Raw genomic sequence first — 23832 nt, forward strand, 5'->3', positions numbered from 1 at the left:
GACTTCAAGGTTGAGGCGTGTTGGAGTTGTGGGGGAAGGGCTGCTCTGCGGTTGAGGTGACGTGAGGGTGGAGGAAGGGCTGCTCTGTGGTTGAAGGTAGTGCACAAGCACATGCCGGGTGAGGGGGGAGAGAAGTGGCCACGCATTAGGTGATTCTCCACTGCATCCAAAAGGTGCTCAAGGGACGTATCATTGAACCTGGGGCTGCAATCTTCTTGCCTTTCAGGGCCATGTCTTCTGTGCAGCAGTTAAGACTGGAAGAACTGAGAGTTGTGCACCGGGCTGCACTTTAAATATGGTGCCTGGCGTGATGAAGCGGCGAGGTGATGGCGTGGCAGGCAAATGAGAGCCCACCCGCCATCCGAAACGGCGTGTTTCCCGGGAATGCTTAATTAATGTGGCGGGCTTAGGACGATACGGTGTGAGAAGCCGTCATTGCAGCCAATGGGTAAAACATCATTTTCCCGCCCGCTACCGTACTTTGTGCAAATCTAGGACGATTTCATCTCGTGAGAGGGACAGCATGTCGAGGGGACCAGCACCAGGTTAACTCAGTTTGGAAAAGCGAGTGACCAGTGTGTGGGCTGGATCGATAGCGTGCAAGGGAAAGTCAAACAAAAAATAAAGTCATAAAAATCGGGCCAGAGCAGGTTGCGATTATGATGGATAGCTTCGAGAGATGGATAGCTGAACAATAAATTGAATAAGAAACAAAGACACCATTACTCCTTGGGGCGTTCCCGCCAAAGCTCATCCTCGTGGGCGGAACTTCAGAAAAGTGCACAAAAACAGCTACAGTGACACTCATCTCAGGTACTGTAGAAGAAGGAAGGTAAGAGGGATCTTGTCAAAATGTCCACAATATTCCCCAGTTGAATTGGGATGCAGCTGACCTATTATCCAAATTCAAAATGTTTAAACAATGTATGGAGCTATGGTTTCTTGATTCAGGTGTGTCTGAACCAGACAAGCAAGCCATAAAAATTTCCCTTTGAATTGGAAATTAAGGTCTACACAGGCTGAACACATCAGGACTAACAGAAGGATCCCGAAAAGATATTGACTATTTTGGAGGACCAGTTTAGAATCAGGTTAAACTTCTCTATTCATTAACTAGAGTTCATGTCATTTTGACAACAGCCTACAGAATAGACCACATTGTCAGTAGATGCAGAGAAAAGGGTATGCACTGTGATTTGTCAGACACAGAACTAGTAGATAGAGTTGTTGAGTTGGTGATGGAATCCACTCCCATGGAAGCATTCCAGAAAAATTTGTTGGACAAGCTTAAAACATAAAGCATCGAAGAGCTACTCAAGGATGGAGGTAAGAATGAAGCGATCCTCACAGGTCCACGAAACTTACAGCTCTTAAGTACAACCCTAATTATTGACGCACTCATTGACATATCCAAAACCTAGCAAAACATGTGGAAGGTGTGGTCTTCTGCATGCATTGCAATTCTGCAAGACATGTGGCAAGAAAGGCCATTGGCAGCAGCAGTGCATGAGAGTGAAGGCTGATGCAGCTACAAAGAGCGGTGCACTGATCCAAACAGATCGTAAACAAAACACATGCCTTCAAGAAAGAAGAATGACTATCTGGTACCCCATCAGAAACATATACATGAGGTGATTGACAAACCCAACCATGAAGATGATGTGCACAACAAGATAAAGAGCGGTGAGCACATGTTTCACACTGTCAATCTTATGGAAAAAATTGATGCCAACTCACCGTCCGACGTGTTTGCCAAGATTCAAATTATCTGCCCAAGAAAGTTGGCAACTATTTGTTATTGGCCAAGATTGACACAGAGGCAAGTGCCAACAAACTACCCCTGCAATTCTAAAAGACATGTATTCGCAGATGTGAAAGGACATGCAAAACCTACTTCCGTGAAACTTTCAGCATACAAAGGTTCACTAATTCCTTGTGCAGGACCCATAGTCCTGGAGCGCAAGTATAATCAATCCTCCTGGGTGTCACAGATGTTCTACATCGTGGAAACTACAGGCCCAGCGATTGCAGGTCTACCAACATGTTGTGACCTCACACTAGTAGCAATCAATGGAATCTGTCAGACATCACAAGGCAGGTCAACCTCAGAAACTACTCCTATCACCTCAGTTCATGACCTAATATCAAAATATCCAGAATGTTTCGATAAAATTGGGAACTGATCTGGTACATTTTGCACAACACAAATGCCAATAGCTACAAGAAGAAATGGTGAAAGATTCTTCACTACAGAAACTGGAAAATCATTTTGAAGGATGGCCTGATTCAATTCAGCATGTCCATGAACATGTGTGACCATTTGGCCTTTTCAGAATGAACTCAGCATTTCCCTGAGAGTCATTTTTAAAGGCAGGTGGGTCAGCATACTGAAATCTTTTCGACCTCATATTCTTCAGTGGCTTCATCATTCACACATGGACATAGATCAGATGAGAAGACTCACAAGAAAGTCAGTCTATTGGCCGAGTATGAACAATGACATTGAAGTCGTCATCAAGAATAGTGAGGAATGTCAAGAGCATATGCCAAGTCAGCACAAAGCACTATTGATTCCATATGAAGTTCCTACCCATTCTTGGTCCAAAATCGCAGTCAACACCTTTCAAGTCAACGTCACTGACTTCATTGTCATTGTCGACTATTTCACCAAGTACCCCATTATTTGACAATTGCACAATATATCAAACACAGCTGTAGTGCACACTCATAAGTGCTATTTTCAGTTTATTTTATGGATAATAGCCCACAATTTATTGGTAAACCATTTCAGGATATGTGTGAGAAGTGGAATATTGATCACGCTACTTCTTCTCCTCATTACCCTAGATCTAAGGGCTTAGCTGAATGAATAATTCGCACAGTGAAATCCCTAATTCTCAAATGTAGACAGACCTAGCAAGATCTACACATTGCAATGATACACCTGAGAGCAACACCTTTAAGTGCAACTATTCCATCACTGGCTGAACTCATGTTTGGTAGACCAGTGCATACCAATTCACTTATTCCTACCCACTCTATTCTCTCAGAAGCTAGGGGGCAATGTTTAAAACTAAAAGAGAAGATGTCCAATGTGCACTATAAAAATGCAGGTAGAGAATTGCCAAGTTTACAATTGGGAAAATAAGTTCACATCTAGGATCCCACAGAAGGTACATGACAACCAGCCGAGGTAACAAGGATTTGTTCAGAACCAAGGTCACTTAAAGCAATTGCACACAAAGATATGATGGTGAGGGGTAGCCGAGGACAAATCAGATCTATCCCAGCTCCTCAACCACCGTACAGTCCTATTGCATTGAGGACAAGATCCCGAACAACATCCAAGAATGACAATCCCACAGATCACTGTGAGCAATTAAAAAAATCTCCAGACTAGGTTACCGTCACAAGATCTGGGTGTACAGTGGAATACCTTTATGCTTTCGAGACTCATAGGTTCATCAGTTCTATGCACTTACGTAATAGTAACTAAACATGAACATGTATTGTAAACAGTTATTCTTCTTTGGAAAGGGGATATCTTTAAGAAGGAAGGGAGATGTTATAATGCCTTTAAGGGATATCAATCAGCATGACATCGCTGGATGGGAAGTATGTCATGCAATCCAGTCTTTATTTCACTTTTGCTTTGAGCAGAGCACAACACACAGTTCTGACATCGTCAAGCTTTATATCTATGTATAACTTTTCCCATGTGCCTAATCTCGGTAAAGGAATGCACAATGTGTTTACCCAATCCGCTATGAGCGATTGGTGCCTATATCATTATAATAACATGACACTGACTGGTGACCCGCCCCATTCCTACCACCGAAAGATCATGTGTGTAGACATCATGAAGACAGGACTGATTTTGTTTATAATCTGTTTTATATTCAAATCAGTTGCTAACATTCACTGACAAAACTCAAAAATAATGCTGCTTGGACAAGACATTGGAGCATGGCAATGGGGCTCTACCTTGTACACATTCAGGAAAGGAGGAATTTAGCAGAGTTAAAATTGAAGAGATAATGGAAACGAACAAATAAGCAATTTGAAAGCTGATTTACTCTGGTTGAGACCAAGTGAGAACTATAAAGATACATACAGATGGACATATCAAAACTCTCTATTGAACATAATGATTCTCAAATCCTGGGGAATTTATATGGATGACAATATTTTTATACATTCATGGGAGTTAGGCGTTGTGGACTAGTCCAGCATTTATTGCCCATCTCTAATTTGTGAGAAGGTGGTGGTGAGCCACCTTCTAGAACCGCTGCACTCCATGTGGTGAAGGTATACCCACAGTGCTGTTAGGGAGGGAGTTCCAAGATTTTGACCCGATGACAGTGAAGGAACAGCAATATATTTCTAAGTCAGGATAATGAGTGACTTGGAGGGGAACTTGCAGGTGGTGGTGTTCCCATACATCTGCTGCCCCTGTCCTTCCATGGGTTTGGAAGGTGCTGTCGAAGGAACCTTGGTAAGTTGCTGCAGTGCATCTTGTAGATGGTACACATTGGTGCCACTGTGCGTTGATGCTGGAGGAAATGAATGTTTAAGGTTGTGGATGGGGTGCTAATCAAGCGGACTGCTTTGTCCTGCTTCTTGAATGCATCATTATAATAACATGACACTGACTGGTGACCCGCCCCATACCTGCCACCGAAAGATCATGTGTGTGGACATCACATGAAGACAGGACTGATTTTGGTTATAATCTGTATTATATTCAAATCAGTTGCTAACATTCACTGACAAAACTCAAAAATAATGCTGCTTGGTTAAGATATTGGCGCATGTCAATGGGACTCCACCTGAGCTGCACTCATCTAGGCAAATGGAGAACATTCCATCACACTCCTGACTTGTGCCTAGTAGATGGTGGACAGGCTCTGGGGAATCAGGAGGTGAGTTGCTCACCGCAGGATTCCTAGCACCTGAGCTGCTCTTGAAGCTGCAATATTTATATGGCTGGTCCAGTTCACTTTCTGGTCAATGGTAGCACCCAGGATGTTGATAGTGGGGATTCAGTGATGTTAATGCCATTGAATGTCAAAGGGCGATGGTTAGGTTCTCTCTTTTGGAGATGGTCATTGTCTGGCACTTGTGTGGTTAGAATGCTGCTTGCCATTTGTCAGCTCAATTGTGAATATTGTCCAGGTCTTGTTGTATATGGACACAGACTGCTTAGGTACCTGAAGAGAAGTGAATGATGATGAACATTGTGCAATCATCAGCAAGCATCCTTACTTCTGACCTTATAATGGAGGAAAGATCATTGATGATGTAGCTGAAGATGGCTGGGCCTAGGATTCTACCCTGAGGAAGTCCTGCAATGATGGCCTGGGACTAAGATGAATGACCTCCAACAACCACAACCATCTTCCCATGTGCTGGGTATGACCCCAACCATTGGAGAGTTTTCCCCCTGATTCCCATTGACTTCAGTTTTACGAGGGTTCCTTGTCTCCATAATTGGTCAAATGCTGCCTTGATGTCAAGGGCAGACACTCTCGCCTCACCTCTTGAGTTAAGCTCTTTAGTCCATGTTTGAGCCAAGGCTGTAATGAGGTCAGGGACTGAATGGCCCTGGTGGAACCCAAACTGAGCATCAGTGAGCAGACTATTGCTGAGTAAAGTGCCACTTGATAGCACTGTTGATGACACCTTCCATTATTTTACTGATGGTCAACAGTAGACTGATGGGATGGTAATTGGCTGGGCTGGTTTTGTCCTTATTCTTGTGTACAAGACATACCTGAGCAATTTTCCATATTGTCAAGTAGATGCCAGTGTTGTAGCTGTACTGGAACAGCTTGGCTGTGGGCACAGCAAGTTCTGGAATACAAGTCTTCAGTACTATTGCCAGAATATTGTCAGGGCCTGTTATGACCCATGCAGTTGGTAAAGTGGAGTTATTTAAAAATCCCAGAGGGAAACTTTAAACAACTGTCATAACCAATAATTTAAGTGTTATGTTTGAGATGTGACTTTAAACTCAAGACTCAGGCCATTAGATCTCAAGGTTTTACATTAACTAATTGAAACATTTTATTAATTTACACAGGTTAAAATATATGTACAAATGGCTACAAATTACTACTGTCATAACTTTTAATAAATTCCCAAACCAGTCTCCATTAAGGCAACAGCAACCCATAGACTTAACCAAAACACCAGGCAAAGCATTTTCACCTTACAAATTCAAAATGAGGTTCTTTCCACTGTGGAGCTAGTTGGAGGCTTGCAGCTGCCTTTTGATCTTACATTGCCTCGGCCTGCACACCTGAAAACTACTGAAGTTATACCCACCAGCCCCATTGAATGTTAATTCTCATTATATCAACAACCTCTTTGAACTTCACCTTTTAACAATGAAACCCCCTTCATAATACCAATTTTATTAGTAATATAAACATATGGCTTGGTAGCTGTCAGAAAGGTGTCAAGTTTTCACCCCACTTCTTGAATGCTCTATTCAAAAAATGCAAATGCACACTATCTCTCTTACATATCAGAGCTAATACATATCAAAGCATCCAAATAAAAACAAAAAACTACTGCGGATGCTGGAAATCCAAAACAAAAACAGAATTACCTGGAAAAACTCAGCAGGTCTGGCAGCATCGGCGGAGAAGAAAAGAGTTGACGTTTCGAGTCCTCATGACCTCATGTTCTGCTGAAGGGCCATGAGGACTCGAAACGTCAACTCTTCTCTTCTCCGTCGATGCTGCCAGACCTGCTGAGTTTTTCCAGGTAATTCTGTTTTTGTCAAAGCATCCAAACTAGCTGGCTTTAATCCAGTTAGGACACTCCCATAGGCTAACCTCTATTTTAAAAGAAAAATACTTTCCAAAATATTATATACATTAATAGCTTCATGACAGGGCCCATAGTCTTTGCAGTATCCAGTGCCTTCAACCATTTCTTGGTATCTTGTGGAGTGAATCAAATTGGCTAAAGACTGGCATCGGTGATGCTGGGGACCTCCGCTGGAAGCCGAGATGAATCATCCATCGGGCACCTCTAGCTGAAGATTGTTGTGAATGCTTTAGCCTTGTCTTTTGCACTGATGTGCTGGGCTCCCCATCATTGAGATGGGAATATTTGTGGAGCCTCTTCCTCCAGTGAGTTGTTTAATTGTCCACCACCATTCACAACTGGATGTGACAGAACTGCAGAGCTTAGATCTGATCTGTTGTTGTGGGATCGCTTAGCTCCGTCTATCGCATGCTGCTTCCGCTATTTGGCACACAAGTAGTCCTGTCTGGTAGCTTCACCAGGTTGACACCTCATTTTTAGGTATGCCAGGTGCTGCTCCTGGCATGCCCTCCTGCACTCTTTATTGATTCAGGGCTGTTCAGGTTTGATTGTAATGGTAGAGTGGGGGATATGCTGGGTCATGAGGTTACAGATTGTGGTTAAATGCAATTCTGCTGCTGCTGATGGCCTGCAGCACCTCATGGATGCCCAAACTTGAGTTGCTAGATCTGTTTGAAATCTATCCCATTTAGCACAGTGGTAGTGCTACACAACACAATGGATGGTATCCTCAATGTGAAGGTGGGACTTCAACTTCACAAGGACAATGGGGTAGTCACTCCAACCAATACTGTCACGGACAGATGCGTCTGTGACAGGTTGATTGGTGAGGATGAGGTCAAATAGGTTTTTCACCACCTGCTGCAGACTTAGTCTAGCAGTTATGTCTTTTGTGACTTGCCAGCTCGGTCTGTAGTGGTGCTACCAAGCCACTCTTGGTGATGAACATTGGAGGCCTCCAACCAGAGTACATTCTGTGCCCTTGCACCCTCAGTGCTTTTTCCAATTGGTGTTCAACAAGAAGGAGTACTGAAACAAAAATAAAAGAGTCAAACGGACTTGCAACGTTAACTGTGTTCCTCTCCGCAGATGCTGCCAGACCTGCTGAGATTTTCCAGGTATTTTTATTTTTGTTTTGGATTTCCAGCATCCGCAGTTTTTGCTTTTAAGAAGGAGTACTGATTCATCAGCTCAGGGTTGGGGGAGCGGGAGGGGTGGAGCGGTAGGCGGTAAGCAGAAGGATTTCCTTGCCCATGTTTGACCTGGTGCCATGAGACTTCATGGGGTCCGGAGTCAATGTTGAGGACTCCCAAGGAAACTCCCTCCCAACTGTATACCACTGTGCCGCCACCTCTGGTGGGCTTGTCCTGCCATTGGTCAGGGCATATCCAGAGATGGTCATGGTGGAGTCTGGGACATTACCTGTAAGATATGATTCCATGAGTATGACTAGGTCAGGCTGTTGCTTGACTAGTCTGTGGGACACTCTCCAAATTTTGGCACAAGCCCCCAGATGTCAGTAAGGAGGACCCTGCAAATTTGCAGGATTGACAGGGCTGGGTTTACTGTTGTCATTTCTGGTACCTAAGTCAATGTCGGGTGGTCCATCTGGTTTCATTCCTTTTAGATGTTTTAGCCGTTTGATACCATTTAGTGGCTTGCTGGGCAATTGCTGAGGGCATTTAACAGTAAACCATATTGCTGTGTGTCTGAAGTCACATGTAGGCCACCAAATATCATAAAATAGGAATTTTAAGGAGTGGAGTCTCAGTTGAATAGGACCTAGAGATAGACTGTAACACAATGGTCCTGATTTTAATTGGCCCCCACCACCGCTCCCACCCCCGCACCCCCACCCCTCCCACCACCACCCTACCTAGCAGAAATCGGGAGGGGAGGAAGGGCAGTTTCCTACCCAGCCCGTGATCATGCTGCCTTTCCACTGCATCCTTCTGTTCACCTAGTCTCTTGAGCAGGCCATTCACAAGAAGGCATTGCCTTTAAATATGCATATCCGATCCCAAAACAAATGTTTAACAAGGAATTTATTTCATTCCTGTTTTACGAGACCTTGTAGTCTGCAGTTACTGTACTTCAAACGTAAATCATTGGTTGTAAAGCACTGAGATATTCTGAAAATGCGGAAGATGCAACATCAGTGCAAGCTCTTTCTTCCTGTAGTGACTCCCCCATAAATTTGTGTAGCTCTATGCCCAAGTGACAAATATTTCTCTTTCCAAGAACTAGTCTGTTGTTGCCTGTTGCCTTTGGGAGATATTTTCAAATATAAACAAGTTGAAGCACAGATCTAATAATCTTTGTGTTATATCAACTATAATTTCTGTGAACTTAACCTGTTTTCCAATAACTTTTAAAACACGTCTCATAGCTCATCCTGCATCTGCTCACAAGTGCTTTTGTGCCTCTTTCTGTCTGATTTACAGAACAGAATTGGCATAGGAGCTCTGAAAATTCACTTGATATATTATTCCAGCGATGGGTTTCATAGTAATGTTTGGCTGAATGCTTTTCTTATAATAAAGAAGCAATTATTGAACAACACACTGGCATCAATAAAAATCGCAAAAAGGCATATACAACATTCAGCGAGAACGGATAAAAAGATACATTGAGAGGGAGGTACAGTTCTTAACAATGGAATCCCACAGCACAAATGGAATTACCATAATGTTTAGAAAATAATAAAGAACAGCAAACACAAAAAGATGCATTGCTGGTTGGTCAGTATCTGAAAGAGAAAGATAGGTTAACATTAGCGCCAGAGGGATGTGTTTACTTTAGATTGGCACAGTCCCTGAATCACAATGCAGTTTAAAGTTGAAAATGCCAAATTTCAATGCAGCCACCAAAATGACAGTACAAAGACAAAATGGCTACAACCATGGTGGAGCTCACTTCCACCAGCGAGTGATACCTACAGTGGCGTGACCTCTTTCTTTCTCTCCCTCTCTCACCTGTAAATCAAATACCCATCTGGTGCTAACTAACATTTCCCAAAAAAACAATTGAGATGAATACATGTAAACAACATCCTCACAACAAATCGCACGCACAAACGAACATACGTGGCCAAAATGGGCAACATCATAAGTGTAAGAAACAAAAATGTCTTTGCGAAAGGTAATCCAAACACGTGCATAGGAATTGCAACAAATGGTGCACATACTTGCCTCACAAACACATATCACAGGGCTGAACTACCCTGTGTACCCTGATTACCAGCATCAATCCAGGTATGAAATCCACCACATGCTCTGTGTTGTTGAGGGAACAGGGCTGGTGGTACATTTAGACGGATGGCTAAGCATGCTGCAAGCCAGTGCTATAGTCTGAGCTGGGGACTGCAAGACTAGAGTAGGAAATAAAAACCGTGGCCTTGAGGGGCAGTTCAGGAGTTTGTCCTGAAGACAGTGATGGAGACAGGGCCGTGCGATCCATCGTAAGAGTTTGCGTGGTTGACTCAATAGCTGACGCTTCTGACACCACTGGGGCTGTGGACAGCATAGATAGCTCAGCCAGTATGTCAGGGTTCACATGAACAGGACAGGTGGGGAGCATTCACCATGGGCGGTAGGACCACAGCTGAAAGTGGAATCAATCACAGAACCAGTGCAGAAGGAAGGGACCTTGTAGCATTCTGATTTCTTGACTCAGATAGATTGTGTTATAGAGCTGGGAACCAATGAATTTGCGAATATTGCACCAGCTGTGGTCAACAGAGGTGACCAAGTAGTGTTGGTGGGCCTGTGGCATGTTGCAATTGGCGTGAACCAGATCACCAACATCAATTAAGCTTAGTATGGGATGCACTCCTGTGGGGGGGGGGGAGGGCGGTGGTCTTGGACTTCTGACTGTGTGTAATGATTGACCTGACAGAGCTGATGATAAGTCTCAATAACCCTGTCATCGGACAGGAGAATCTGCACATTGGTGAACTGGTCACTCTGTGTCCGTAATTCTCTAGCAGAATGGCCCTGAGAACAAAGATGAGAGTTGAATTGTGCAGTGGCAATGGACAGGGTTAAAGATGAGATAGGACCTCCATCTGGTTCATGGTGTAGGAGCTCATCCTCCAATTCCTGTGCTGCCTTCTCTGCTACCCAGTTCTTGTTGGGGTTCTTCAATCTCATTAGCTCATTGGTGATGTGGTGTTACTGAAGCAGCTTGTCACCTCACAGGGTGGAAAAACCAGGGGTAGGATCAGTCTGTATGACTGCCAAGCGACCATCCAGTGGATGAAGCCCAATGCATAACTGGGGGAGAGCATCCCTCAAGGTATTGTGTTGTTCATTGGCAATAATGCAAGTGGCAGAGAAGTGACAAACTCAATTACAACCAAAATCAGTTTTACTCATACTTGTTAACAATGGTAGGTGAAAATATCGAACTTTAATGCAGCTACCAAAATGACAGTACAAAGTAATGAGGCAAGATGACCATGCCCATGAGGGAGCCCATGGCCCCAGCCACCAGAGGGTGATGGCTTTTAGGGCAGAATTTTACACACCTGTCACAGCAGGGGCAGGGCTGTAAAATGCAGTGAGCCATTCAAAAGCCCATTGACTTCGGCAGGATCAAAAAAAAAAATCCTGTCTTCATCAACTGGTAAGTTCCTTTTAGAAGAGTAATTAAAATAAGGAGACAAAGGGGAGAAGTAGATCGGGTAACTAAGGTGGGGAGAGTCCAGCCAGCACGTGAATGAGACATGAACAGTGGGTGTGGATGAGAAGACCAAACAAGGCCCAAGAGGGTAACTGCTGCCAGCTGTCCAAGTGAAGGCTTCCCAGTAAACTATCGTTGATAGACATGAAATCCTAAGAAATAGAGATCAAAATGTCTCCATAAGGGAGAAGTCAGAAAAAGACTGAATTAACCTGAATAAAAGGTTTCCACATTACTGGGAGATTGTATCTACTCTGCGTTTATAGTGAATCAGCGTTAGAAAAGTTTGGCGAAAATCAAACAATACTGTTTGAAGAAATGAGAAAGAAGCTGTTAATTTGTAATAAATCAAAATGAATCAGGATGCCAAATGAAACATTTGAAGTTTATTTGCCCAATAAAGAACGGTCCTAACAGCATGTAAGTCATTTCGAGATTTAGAACCACGGCTCAATCAGTGGCAACAAAATTGCCAACAAATAGAAAAAGATCAATAACAAGTGTCGACTAGAATGATGAACTGGTCCACTGCCGGAAAATCCATTTTATTTCTCCTGGTCCCTACACAAGCTGCATGACAATATCAATCCCAAGCAAGTACCCAAAGGCCCATTTATTATATCCAGATTTTAAGTATTTGAGGTAAATTGAATGTCACCTTGAAAAATACTGGAAGGGCAGGAAAAATAAAACAATAGAAGTGAAACAATAAGTGCGAAAAAGGATTGAATACCGAGCGAGTGCACTAGCATAGTACAGAACACAGGCACACTTTAATTTTATTTTAGGTAATGGGTAATAGCCTGCCGACATCTGGATACAGCTGGAGTTTCTGCGATGCCAGGTGTTTAATGCTGCAAAGCACCTTAAAAATAACTGTTAATAAACCACAAAAATATTCCTGCGTGCAATCTGGTCAGGTTATGTGGCCCCTGCATTCAGTCAAGAAGACTGAATATTTATTTTTATATTAATTATTATTATCACCAGATTTAGCTGTTTGATGGCAAATTTCTGAGTCTGTAAAATATTTTTAAAATATGATTTAAAATGAGTAGAAATCAAGAGGTGAGAAACCACAACTGGTCTTTAATTACACATATTCTGGAAAACCATGCAGTCACAGCATACCCTGAAGTATTCTGACACACAACAATAGGTTAGATGGGCAGCAGAAGGAGAGGGAATAAAGGATATGGGACCGGAGCAAGCTACTGGTCGCAAAGACTAACACGGACTGGTTGGGCTGATGGCCAGTTCTGTGTTGTAATTCTTTCTATAACAGACAATTTACAAAAAATCGTCCTGGTGACAAAGATGAACCTGAAAAATTACAGGCACACCAAATTTATAAAAGAAAAAATTGTTATTCCCCAATTCAAACACTTCTACCAGCTTTGTTTCACTATCAGAAACATAAAGACAAATGATCAGACATGTAAGCATGGCTCACATCAGGAAGGCAGCAATGATGACGGCTGCAGTAATGATATGTTATCACTTCGCAACACTAGTAGGATTTTATACATTCTCAACAACAAAGGCTGGATTAATGTCACTTCATTCCTATAAGGAGCTTCAGAATCAATTTCAATCCTAATCAGTAGTTGAAAGCATAGATTAGCAAAGCAATGAATGTAATTAACCTTCGGGTGCTGAATGTTCCTTTGTGGCCCTGCAAGAAACAAATAATATTTTAGATTTCTTTTTATTGTGATCACCAGAATGGTATTTCATTAACTAATAAGTATTGTATTGCAATGTGTTCTGAAACTCCCTGTAGTATCTGTGAAAAAATACCATGCATGTCCATTATCGTATTTTTTTACTGTCATTGCCCTTTTGAGGTTTGTAGTCTGATTGTCTGAATGTGACATTAACAGGTAGCTTAGTTAAAAAAGTGAAACATATACATCCGTTTAAGAAATAGAGCTGGTTAAATTAAAAATTATAATGGCGTGTGTTATCCCTTTAAAATGTGCTGAGGAAATGCCAGAAGCACACATTGGCTCAAAGTCAATTTGGTTCCACATTTCTTTAGGGGGAAGACGGTGGTGTAGTGGAAGTGTCGTTGGACTAGTAATCCACAGACCCAGGCTAATGCTCTGGGGACATGGGTTCAGTTAATAAACCTGGAATTGAAAGCTAACCTCAGCAATGGTGACAATGAAACTATCATCGATTGTCATAAAAACCCATCTGGTTCACTAATGTCCTTTAGGGAAGGAATCTGCTGTCCTTACCTGGCCTGGCCTACATGTGACTTCAGACCCACAGCAATGTGGTTGACTCTTAACTGCCCTCTGATATGACCTCACAAGCCAATCAGTTCAAGAGCAGTTAGGGATGGGCGACAAATGCTGGCCTTGCCAGCAACGCCCACGTGAAAGAATAAAGAAAAAAAGCGCCCAAGTGTGTGCAGCAGTCAGAATTATTGAAAAATATACTGGATTTTTAATTTCTTAAAGATAGAAGAAACCTGTTAAGGTATTGGAAGGGAGAACAAATAGTAACATACCAATTGTTTTCTAATTCTTTAAGAGAGAAAAATTAGCATACATGGACTATTACATTTAATGACATGATTTCAGTGTGATTCTGGAATGAAGAAGCTGGACTGGGTGTAAAGAGTAGCAGATTAGGCCTTGGAGTACTGCTTAATGTGACTAATTTGCTGTTATCAATTATCCACCTACACTGAAAGTGGTCACACAGTATGAACTTCAGGAGCATATTAGGACAAAAATGTCAATGGACTAAAAGGATGACAGAAGTAAATGAATTGATTTCAATTAATATTTTCAATGAGTCACCACAATTTCCAAAGTGTATCTGAATCATATTCAGTAAACTTGATAATTAGTACAGACAATGTCTCATCCTTAACATTTCAAAGGCTATTTAATTCCTCTGATTAACTCAGTGGCATTCCAGTTCTGGACATATCTCAAGCATAGCTGAGAATATCTGAATACTTAGATTTAGTGGTTTCCAGTGCCTAGTGACACATAAGGCAGACAAATGTGCTATTTCCATGACTAGTATTTTCCTGGAACTGGTCTATATCCTGTTACCAGAGGCTATAGCTTGAGGGGCACCACGCCACATCAAACATGGCTGACCAAGAGACTCTCCCACTCTTACAGCCTGCCATAGGCATATCAGAAGGATTTACAGGCTGATAATTAATGTGTTGGGCCATGTTATGAACTCACCTTCTGTGACCATCAAGTCCTGGAGGAGGACTCTGACCCATAGGTAGGAACACTACCCACTGCGCTACAGGACCACCAGTACCTGAATACAGGGGAGGTGATGGTGTAGTGCTATTGTCACTGGACTAGTAATACAGAGGCCCAGGATAATGCTCTGGGGACCCAGGTTTGAATCCCACCATGGCAGGTAGTGGAATTTGAATTCAAAAAAAATCTGGAATTAAAAGTCTAATGATGACCATGAAACCATTATCGATCGTTGTAAAAACCCATCTGGTTCACTAATGTCCTTTAGGGAAGGAAATCTGCTGTCCTTACTTAGCCTGGCCTAGCTTACATGTGACTCCACAGCAATGTGGTTGGTTCCTAAATGCCCTCTGAACAAGGGCAATTACGGATGGGCAATAAATGCTGGCCCAGCCAGTGACGCACACATCCCATGAATGAATCAAAAAAATACAAGGCTCCTAAATCTAAACTGCCCTTAAATCACAATCTACTAATGGTGCTTCATATTTTAAAATCATCATATCATTCAAAGGGCTCCCAGTTGTTTAGAATACAAGAACAAGAATTTGCTGAATAAAATCTAGACTCAATTGATTTGCCACTGGGCTGTGGACCAGATGAGTGATGAAGAATTGCAGCAAATAGCTTCAGTTAGCTATTTTCCAACACAGGCCCACTGCAGCTTAAAGGATGAATTGGAAATCCTTCACCCAACTTCCATCAATAGCATGATGAAGGATTCTTCTGCACTGCAGTCACAGACCTGAGAAAAATAAACTTTCTAATCATGCTTCATGTACTTTGTTTCAATACACAGAGATTAGAAGAATCGACCTATTCTACCACTTGTCCTAAACGAGTTGCAATAGGTGAAAAAGAGCAGGCATTGCCTAAAGTTCATTTGGCGCAGGTAAGTGAGCATTTGATCGACATTGTCGATTCATTTTTGGAACTTAATCAAAAGACTGAAAATGGTTGAAACTTCATTTTACAGCTAACTTCCAAATGAATAATTCTCATTTCATGGCTAGCTTTTGAGTGGTGCCTGTTGCCAAAATTAACCAACACAAATGATAAAAATTTACATGACTTGGATAAAAATATCGCATTTAGTAGTTTGCAAACAGATGGATGAAAAAGAGCTGGGATCACTAATGGCAATTTGATATGGGTAAGAGAATATTTTGTGAATCTAAGTAAGCTGATTGTGACGGGGACGTTGAATCTTTTGTCCGTGAAATGCAAGAGCAATGATGGCTTTAAATGGAGCACTCTGTGATGTAGATTGTCTTCACGTTTTTTGCATGATATCTTTATTCATTTGTATAATTTAGAATTCAGAAGTATTTTAAGGTTGCTTTTGCCTGCTACTTATAAAAAATGAATCCATGTGAAAACCATCCTTTCACTGACTGCTCAGTCTGGATGTTATTTATTTTTAGTGTGGTGTTATAATCCATGAACTGTTTTAGTTTAGCATTTCTCCCGAATTTTTTGTGATCTATCTATCTACAAGTCTAGTTATCACAAGCAAATGGACACTATGGATGCAAAATTGGATAGCCCCCCCTCTGAAAATGAAAGTGAGGGTCATATTGCATGATTAACCCCCATCCGTTCAAAGTATTGCGGACAGCAGCAAATTTTTGTGCTCCCTGCTAATTATGATGATAGTGGTGTGCAGCTGGCACTGAATGTGCTCTTGAGTGTCTGCATACCTCAGCAGGGGTTCCAGATCCATGCCAGGCTAACACACTTAAAGCTAGCCTGCACTACTTAAAGCTAGACTGCACCTCTTAAAGGCGAGATGCGTTCTGGTCGAAACAGAGGTTGGAAGTGGTGAAAAAGGAGTTAATGAGCAGGAAGAGCCTTGAAAAACAGTCCAGAAGATGTCCCCCAAATCACTGGAGGCTTTGTTGCAGGGGTGAACAGGAGAGCAGTCCTCTTCCCTTAGGTGTCAGAAGACCCTCCAGACAGTTACTAAGAAGGCAGTGGGAGCAAGTAGCCCTGAGGGGCTGGATGCTGGAAGTTTAATGACCTCACACAAGTGTTCAATGTCAGTGAGTGCATCTTCATATGCCCTCGCAAATAAACCACTGGCCCCACACACTACTCCATTCAACACACCCCCTTCAATCACCTACCAAGAGCCTCTATCAACCACGACTCATATCTCAGGCTCATACGTTTCTCCTCACCCTCTCATATTACTGCAAGCCGCAGACTCATATCTCACAGCTTGCACATACTGCCAGCTTTTCAACTGTGGCAGGCACGTCATCCAAACACAAGGCATCACACACAATGGCCCAATTCCCCTGTCCTTGCAGGACAAGGTTGCCAATTATTTAAAGCATCAGCACTTTAGCAATGGAGGAGAGACCCCACTGGAGCGATCGTGCTGGCAATCATTAGTGTGGCCACAACTGAGGCCATGGCCAACGATAAGTCTGAAACCATTGGGGTTGATAGTAAATTTGTACCTAATTCACCTTCGCATCTCTAACTTCTCCCTCATTACAAACTCTTCTGATTTGCAAGCTGCAGATGCTCCTGCTTTTCCCATCTTGCCTTGCCACATCCCCACCCATCTGCCTTCATGCCATCAGATATCCAAGAACTTCTTCCACCTGACCAGTCAGTGGTGCAGCAGACAAAGTCTAAGAGGAACAAGATATCGATCAAGAAGAAACACCCACACTTTATCTTACATGCAACCACCAGCTCAGATACTGGCAGTATATGCATACTTTAGAGAGTATTATTAAAGGTGGGATCGGTGCGTGATTAGTCACCGGGCATGAGTGGGCAATAGCCAGGCCATGGCAAAGGATACTATGTGTGCCAAGTCTATGCAGGGCCCGGCCGCACACCAATTCTGCTGCAGCAGACTCAGATGAGGACTTTGACGGGTAACATATAGATCAAGGCTGATGGGCATGTGCACAGGGATGCTTGGTACATCGGCAGGCCTGCCAGAAAGCCTGCTGTCGCTATCAAGAAGCATGGAGGAGTCCAGCTTCAACATGGCACAGCCATGCAGAGCTTTGAGCTCATCCTTTCCAGTGTGGAAGTGGTGATCAGCTCCATGAGAGCACTTGCAAACACAACCATGATGCAGCATCTGGTGGCCAATGTCTCAGCTTCTGCTGCAGCATAAAAAGCAGCCACCCAATGTCTAAGTGCTGCAGTGGAAACTCAAACTCAGGTCATGAAATTGATGCTTGTTGCCTTGCAGGCTCAGAGTGATTTCACCATGGCTATGGATCTCAGTGTTCAAAGGGGCTTACAGGGTCACATACAAGTCCAGCAATTTGTGCTGCAAGGGAGGGTAGTGCCTGTGTGGAGCAGAAACCTGCCACCCTCAGCTTGACAGTATTCGTTCTCCCACCAATGCAACTCCACCAGTAGTCTTGCTGTTGCCTGTAGGCCAGCCAGTCCTGGCTGCTGTCGCACATTCTGAGTGCAGTCTGAGACCAGGACTTCCTGGCCCAGTGCTGTTCAAGGTTCAACTTCAAGGTCATCTGCAGTTTCGCCCATTGAAAGTCAGCAGTATCCCACCAGTCATGTGCGTAGCACTGTGTTGAAGCACTAAGCCAGGCAAAGACACCGGCAACACGGGCACAAAGGGAATGCACCGAGGTGATTGGTTGAGTTGTGTATGAATATTGGATGTATTGTTGGATAAAGTTGTTATGGAATGGTTATTTTGTGATGGCATTCCTTTCAGGATTGTAGCTAACAGGACACTGTGATGGACCATAGCAGAGGGATGGTAATGTGTGGGTCTGTTGTTCAACCAGTTGTATTGGATTTTTATAGTTAAACATCTATAAGGGAGTGTTGCCTGGAAGGGTTTACTTATGGGTCTGACCAAGTAGGGAATATCTGGGGGGAATGTTTTATAAGACTAATTTTAACTGTGTAACTGGAATTTTGTGTACTTAAGTTTTATACCCTTCTTGTTAATAAAACTTATACTTTTAATTTTTAAAAAAGTGTCACTGGATTTCTTGCTGCTGAAATCAGTACATTTTCTTCTCATTTTCGGAATACAAAAAAAATGGGTATGGCCCGTAAGCCAAGTTTCCCTCTGGGATTTGGTTTGCTTAGCAATTAACATCTGATGTGATCATAACAGAAGGAAGAGGAGGAGGAGGTATAATAAGAGGAGGAAGAGGCGGCGGAGACAGACACCACATCCATGTTTCAGACAGGCTAGTACACAAAATTCCAGTTACACAGTTAAAATTAGTCTTATAAAACATTCCCCCAAGCTATTCCCTACTTGGTCAGACCCATAAGTAAACCCTTCCAGGCAACACTCCCTTATAGATGTTTAACTATAAAAATCCAATAATATTACCAAAGGCAAATTGCTGTAGCTTTAATAAAGGCATACCTCATGACTTCTAAACTTTCTTTCATTCTGCTTCCTCCCTCTTCACCTCTTCCCCCCCCCACAGAACCCCTCCCACTGAACTCCTTCCCCCCCACCCCCGGGAACACCTTCCTCCCTCCACATCCCTCCACGACCCTTCCCCACCCCCCAGGAACCCCTTCATGCCCCTGCCCCAGTTTTCCCACCCTCCCAGACTTCCCCCGCCACTTAATCCCTCCCCCTTCCTGACTCCTTCCTCCATCCTTACCTCTTCAGCCACCCTTAATCCCTCCCTGCTCCCAACTCCTGCCCCCAGCCTCACTTCTTCCTCCAGTCTTACTTCTACCCTCTTCCTGACTCCTTCCCGCACTCTTACTTCTCCTTCAATCTTTGCTCCCTCCCCTGTCAACATCCCTTCCTTTCCTGCCCCACCCCAGACACCCTTCCCTCTCAACACCCCTTCCTCTCTCTGGACACCCTCCGCTCTCTGCCCTCCTTTCCTTGCACCTTCCATTGCCTTTACACCAACCTCCCCAGATGCGGTATTCTCTCCCATTACCCCTCCACCCCCCTGTTTTCCTCCCCCCTACAACCTCACCCCCGACGCCTTCCTTCCCCCCTCCCAACCTCCCCCAATCTTGCCTCCTTCATCCCCCAACACCCAACCTCACCCCTCCGACAGTTCTTTCTCCCTCAGCCAATCCTAGCCCTTCCTCTCCCACCCCCTCGACCATCACCTGTTGTGAGCATCAACTGTGACTTTCCAACTTCCGTGAGCTGCTTGGCAGCAGAGCCCTGTCCATGAGAACCCACCCAGCATGCCATGGATATTCCTCCAGTGTGCTGTTGTTGTCGGGCTCCAGCATCTTCTGCTCCGCGGATGTACGCGATGTAAGCAAAGCCCTGGCGGATAAGTCCCGCCTTCTGCACATCACACTTGTCAAGATGTGTTCTACACCGGCGTGCTTTCCTGCCGACGTGGACAGGAAATAATTCCGGCAGGCAGATCTAATAATGATATGCTGATGGATTACAATGATGTTCGCGATGCCTGATGGCGGAGAACATGACCTGCCATCGGCAGGCTGAGTGGACGATCGCAAACTGGTTTCACGCCATTGTGAAACCGATCATGCCATATTGTCCACTCACGCCACGGAACATGCCGACGCCGGAGGGCACGAAAACCCCAGCCATCGTCTGTTCCAGGTTGGAAGGATCCTGATGCAGAGAAACTCAGGGCCACTTTCACCTTCACAACCATTGGCAGTGCCATCCTTGCCCTGCTTTGAGAGAACAAGACTGGTCCAAGAGGTGACAGAGTTTTGTGAGCACCCCCTTTGAAAAGTGCACACAGCATACACAGTGCTCCTGACTTAAGTGGAGGTAAGACCATTGGTTGATAAGAAATCTTGCTGAGAACCCTCCTCCTCTTCAGCCCTCTGAGATCAACTTGTCCTCTTATTTGTTGTCTCTTCTTCTCATGCTGCAGCCCAAAGGAGATTTCAGCTATAGCACTGGGAGCAAGTGGTGTGACCAGAGCCCTTGCAGTCACAACTTCACCAACTGGAACCAACTCTTCAAAACACCCAGCACTTCCCCAAGCTCAAACAGAGCCAGCAGGAAGTAATCTGCAAGTAACATGTAAGTTCTGGGAAACGGAATCTCATTGTGAGCTCATACCAGAGTTAACTGAAATGCCCCTCTATTCGGCCCCAACAACAAACCTAAACAATGTCAGCTCCCTAACCTCAGAGCACCCCTTTTATTCCAACTTCCACATGAGTTAATAAATTGTCCGGGTCTACTTAGGATCAGTTGAGGTAACAAAAGTTAATTCCAAAAATGATCATATCAGCCATGAGAGAGAGAAGACTTGCAGCCCATCTTTCTGGGCAGGATTCTCGCCTACACTCCAGAGGTGTAAAGGACTGTATGCTAACCCATGGCATTGTGGTAGACTAATTCCATTTTCATGTCAGTGCATCTCATGTATTTTCTTTGCAATTTATTCATCTCAAAGTACCTTCAATAATTTTGTTGATACAGCCACTTATCCGACTCTTTTCCTTTCCCACATCAGCTATTCTTATGCCTGAGCGAGATTGCTAGTAAATGTTAGTTTTATGCATCTACTTGCAACTGGCCCAGACTTAACAAGCAGAACAGAGTGTGAGAGAGGAGATTTGCTCTTTTGGAGCCACTATATGGTTGTTGGTTACAATTTATCTTGCAGGATTTAAATTCCATTTTCAAATTATAATCTAAAATGTGATGCAAATGTCGATACAATGGGCACACATTCTATGTATAGTTAAAGCAAAAGGAACATGCCTGTCTCCACTTAGCCTGGGAGTTTCCCATTTGCATTAACAGTGGAAGAAATAATTGGAGGCATTTAAGAGAAGAAAAATTCATTCTCTGCTTCGCAATCTTGCTACAAGTAAGGAGCAGAGGCAATTTGTTTCCCAGAATATATTTGATAGAAAATAACCTGTGCAAATAGTAACATCTATAACAGCATAACTGAATTCATACTGAAGATGCTAGTGGGAGATAAAGCTGATTACATTAAGTAACTCCTGAGTATTCAAGTTCATTGATTAACACTCATTTATGTTTTCTAAGGATAATTTGAAGGTAGCACTTTCTTGCATGTTTCAATCAAAGGAACATTTCAAGCAGCTCCAAAGCCATCGCCAGATAATGCTCCTTTCAAATATGACCCCTGTGCATCTCTCAAAAATAAATCTACATTAGAAAGGAACTCCGTTATCTGAAACCAGCCCTCAACAAATATGATGCAGATCCGTTTCACTGCATGAGCAGAGATGTTAATGTTTTCAGGCAGGCAAGTGAAAGATTTGTAAGATGCTGAAGAACAGCTTGATCACAACACATGGAGAACTGAGAATATAAGGCATGAGCAAGTTTTCACAACACCTACAGGGACTGATAATGTGAAAGGAGTTGCCCTAAATGATTGGGCATGGATGCCTGAGACTTACTCTGCATCTGAACCATGACACAACGATGCAAGCAGGAAGCGTCGGTCTATTCTGTCCCAAGAGCAAAATCAAACAACATCTGCAGCCCAAGCTTACAGAATCAGAGACTAGTTACAGCTCAGAATGAGGCCATTCGGCTTCTTTTGTCCATGCCTGCTCCCTGCTTACAAGAACAACTCAGCTAGCCCATTCCCCCACACTTTCCCTACAGCCTTGCAATCTTTTTCTCTTCAGGTGCTTATCCATTTTCCTATCGAAAGCCCTGATTGAATCTGCACCACACTCTCGGGCAGTGCATTCCAGATCTTTATGACTCACGACGTAACAGAGATTTTCCTCCTGTGCCCATGGTTCTCTTACACATCACCCTACATCTGTGTCCTCTGATTCGCGACCCTTCTGTGAATGTAAACAATTTCTTTGTCCAGACCCCTCATGGTTTTGAAAAGCACTATTGAATCTCCTCTCAACCTTCTCTTCTCTAAGGACAGCAACCCTAACTTCTCTAATCTATCCATGTAACTTAAATCCGGCATCCCTGGAAGCATTCTCACAAATCTTTTCTGCACCGTCTCTAAAGCCTTCACATGCTTCCTAAAGTGTGGTGCCCACAATTTTTTTTTAATTCATTCAAGGGGTATGGGTTTCGCTGTCTAGGCCAGCATTTATTGCCCATAATACTCCAGTTGTGGCTGAACCAGAATTTTATAAAGGTTCTTCATAACTTCCTTGCTTTTGTGCTCTATCGAGGTATCTCCCCAGCCTTTAGAGGCAGGTTTGGAGGGACTAAAAAATTGGGGAAAGCGCCATCAGATCACTATCTCAACTTGTCCCCACCTCCTTCCGTCTTTCCCAAGGGTGGGTTGGCAGACAAGTCGCAAAGTCCCATGCATGAAGCGTGAGGCAATTAAAGTCATTAAGGAAGCAATTAAGAGGGATTTTCTCACCCAAATCCCTCTTTCCCAAAGAGGGAATCAGTCCCACGCTGCGTCTCCGCCCCGGCAGTTTGAGAGGCGAGAGCAAAGCGGGAGGTACTTCCTCCGTGAAACTGAAGAGCTGTGAAAGCTTTGATCAGTTACACTAGAGGGGATGGCCAGACAAAGAGACTGCTTTGCAAAGCAGTCCTCCTGTCAGAGAGTGCTTTCATTACTTGACATTGATCGCCATCTGCCTGGAAGGCACTTCACTCAACCAGCACTTCACTCATCCTCAACTAAATTCCCTGCTGCCAGCCTTCACAATAGCACAGGAGCAGGTCATGCAGCTCTACTGCACACCCCTGCCACAGGGACATTGGGATTTCCATTGTAATAGACTCCAGCTGCAGCTGGATCATCACCAACAGCGGCACCGGCTGCCATCTCTGCAACCACATGCCCTTTCGTAAGGCCAAGGGAGTGGGCACCAAGACATGTGGAAGGAGACAAGACCCCTAACAGAGCACTAGCTATCAAGACATTTGTAAGCACCAGTGCCACAGGACGCTCCGGGTCTTGCGGCTGATCTGCATCTGAGTGTGGCAAGGTCTTCCCAGGGACCAGGTGGGCATGCATTGCTAGCGTCCGACATGACGCCAGTGACTGGGGGTGCCCAGCCTCCCTCTCACACAACCCCGCATCTCTGACATTTGCCAAGTTGTGTGATCTCTTCTCCTGCGAGGAGAGAAAGCAGGGAGGCGGGGAGTTTGGAATGGCTTGTG

The sequence above is a fragment of the Cetorhinus maximus genome, chromosome 22 (genome assembly GCF_964194155.1).
Source record: "Cetorhinus maximus chromosome 22, sCetMax3.hap1.1, whole genome shotgun sequence".
NCBI lineage: Eukaryota > Metazoa > Chordata > Chondrichthyes > Lamniformes > Cetorhinidae > Cetorhinus > Cetorhinus maximus.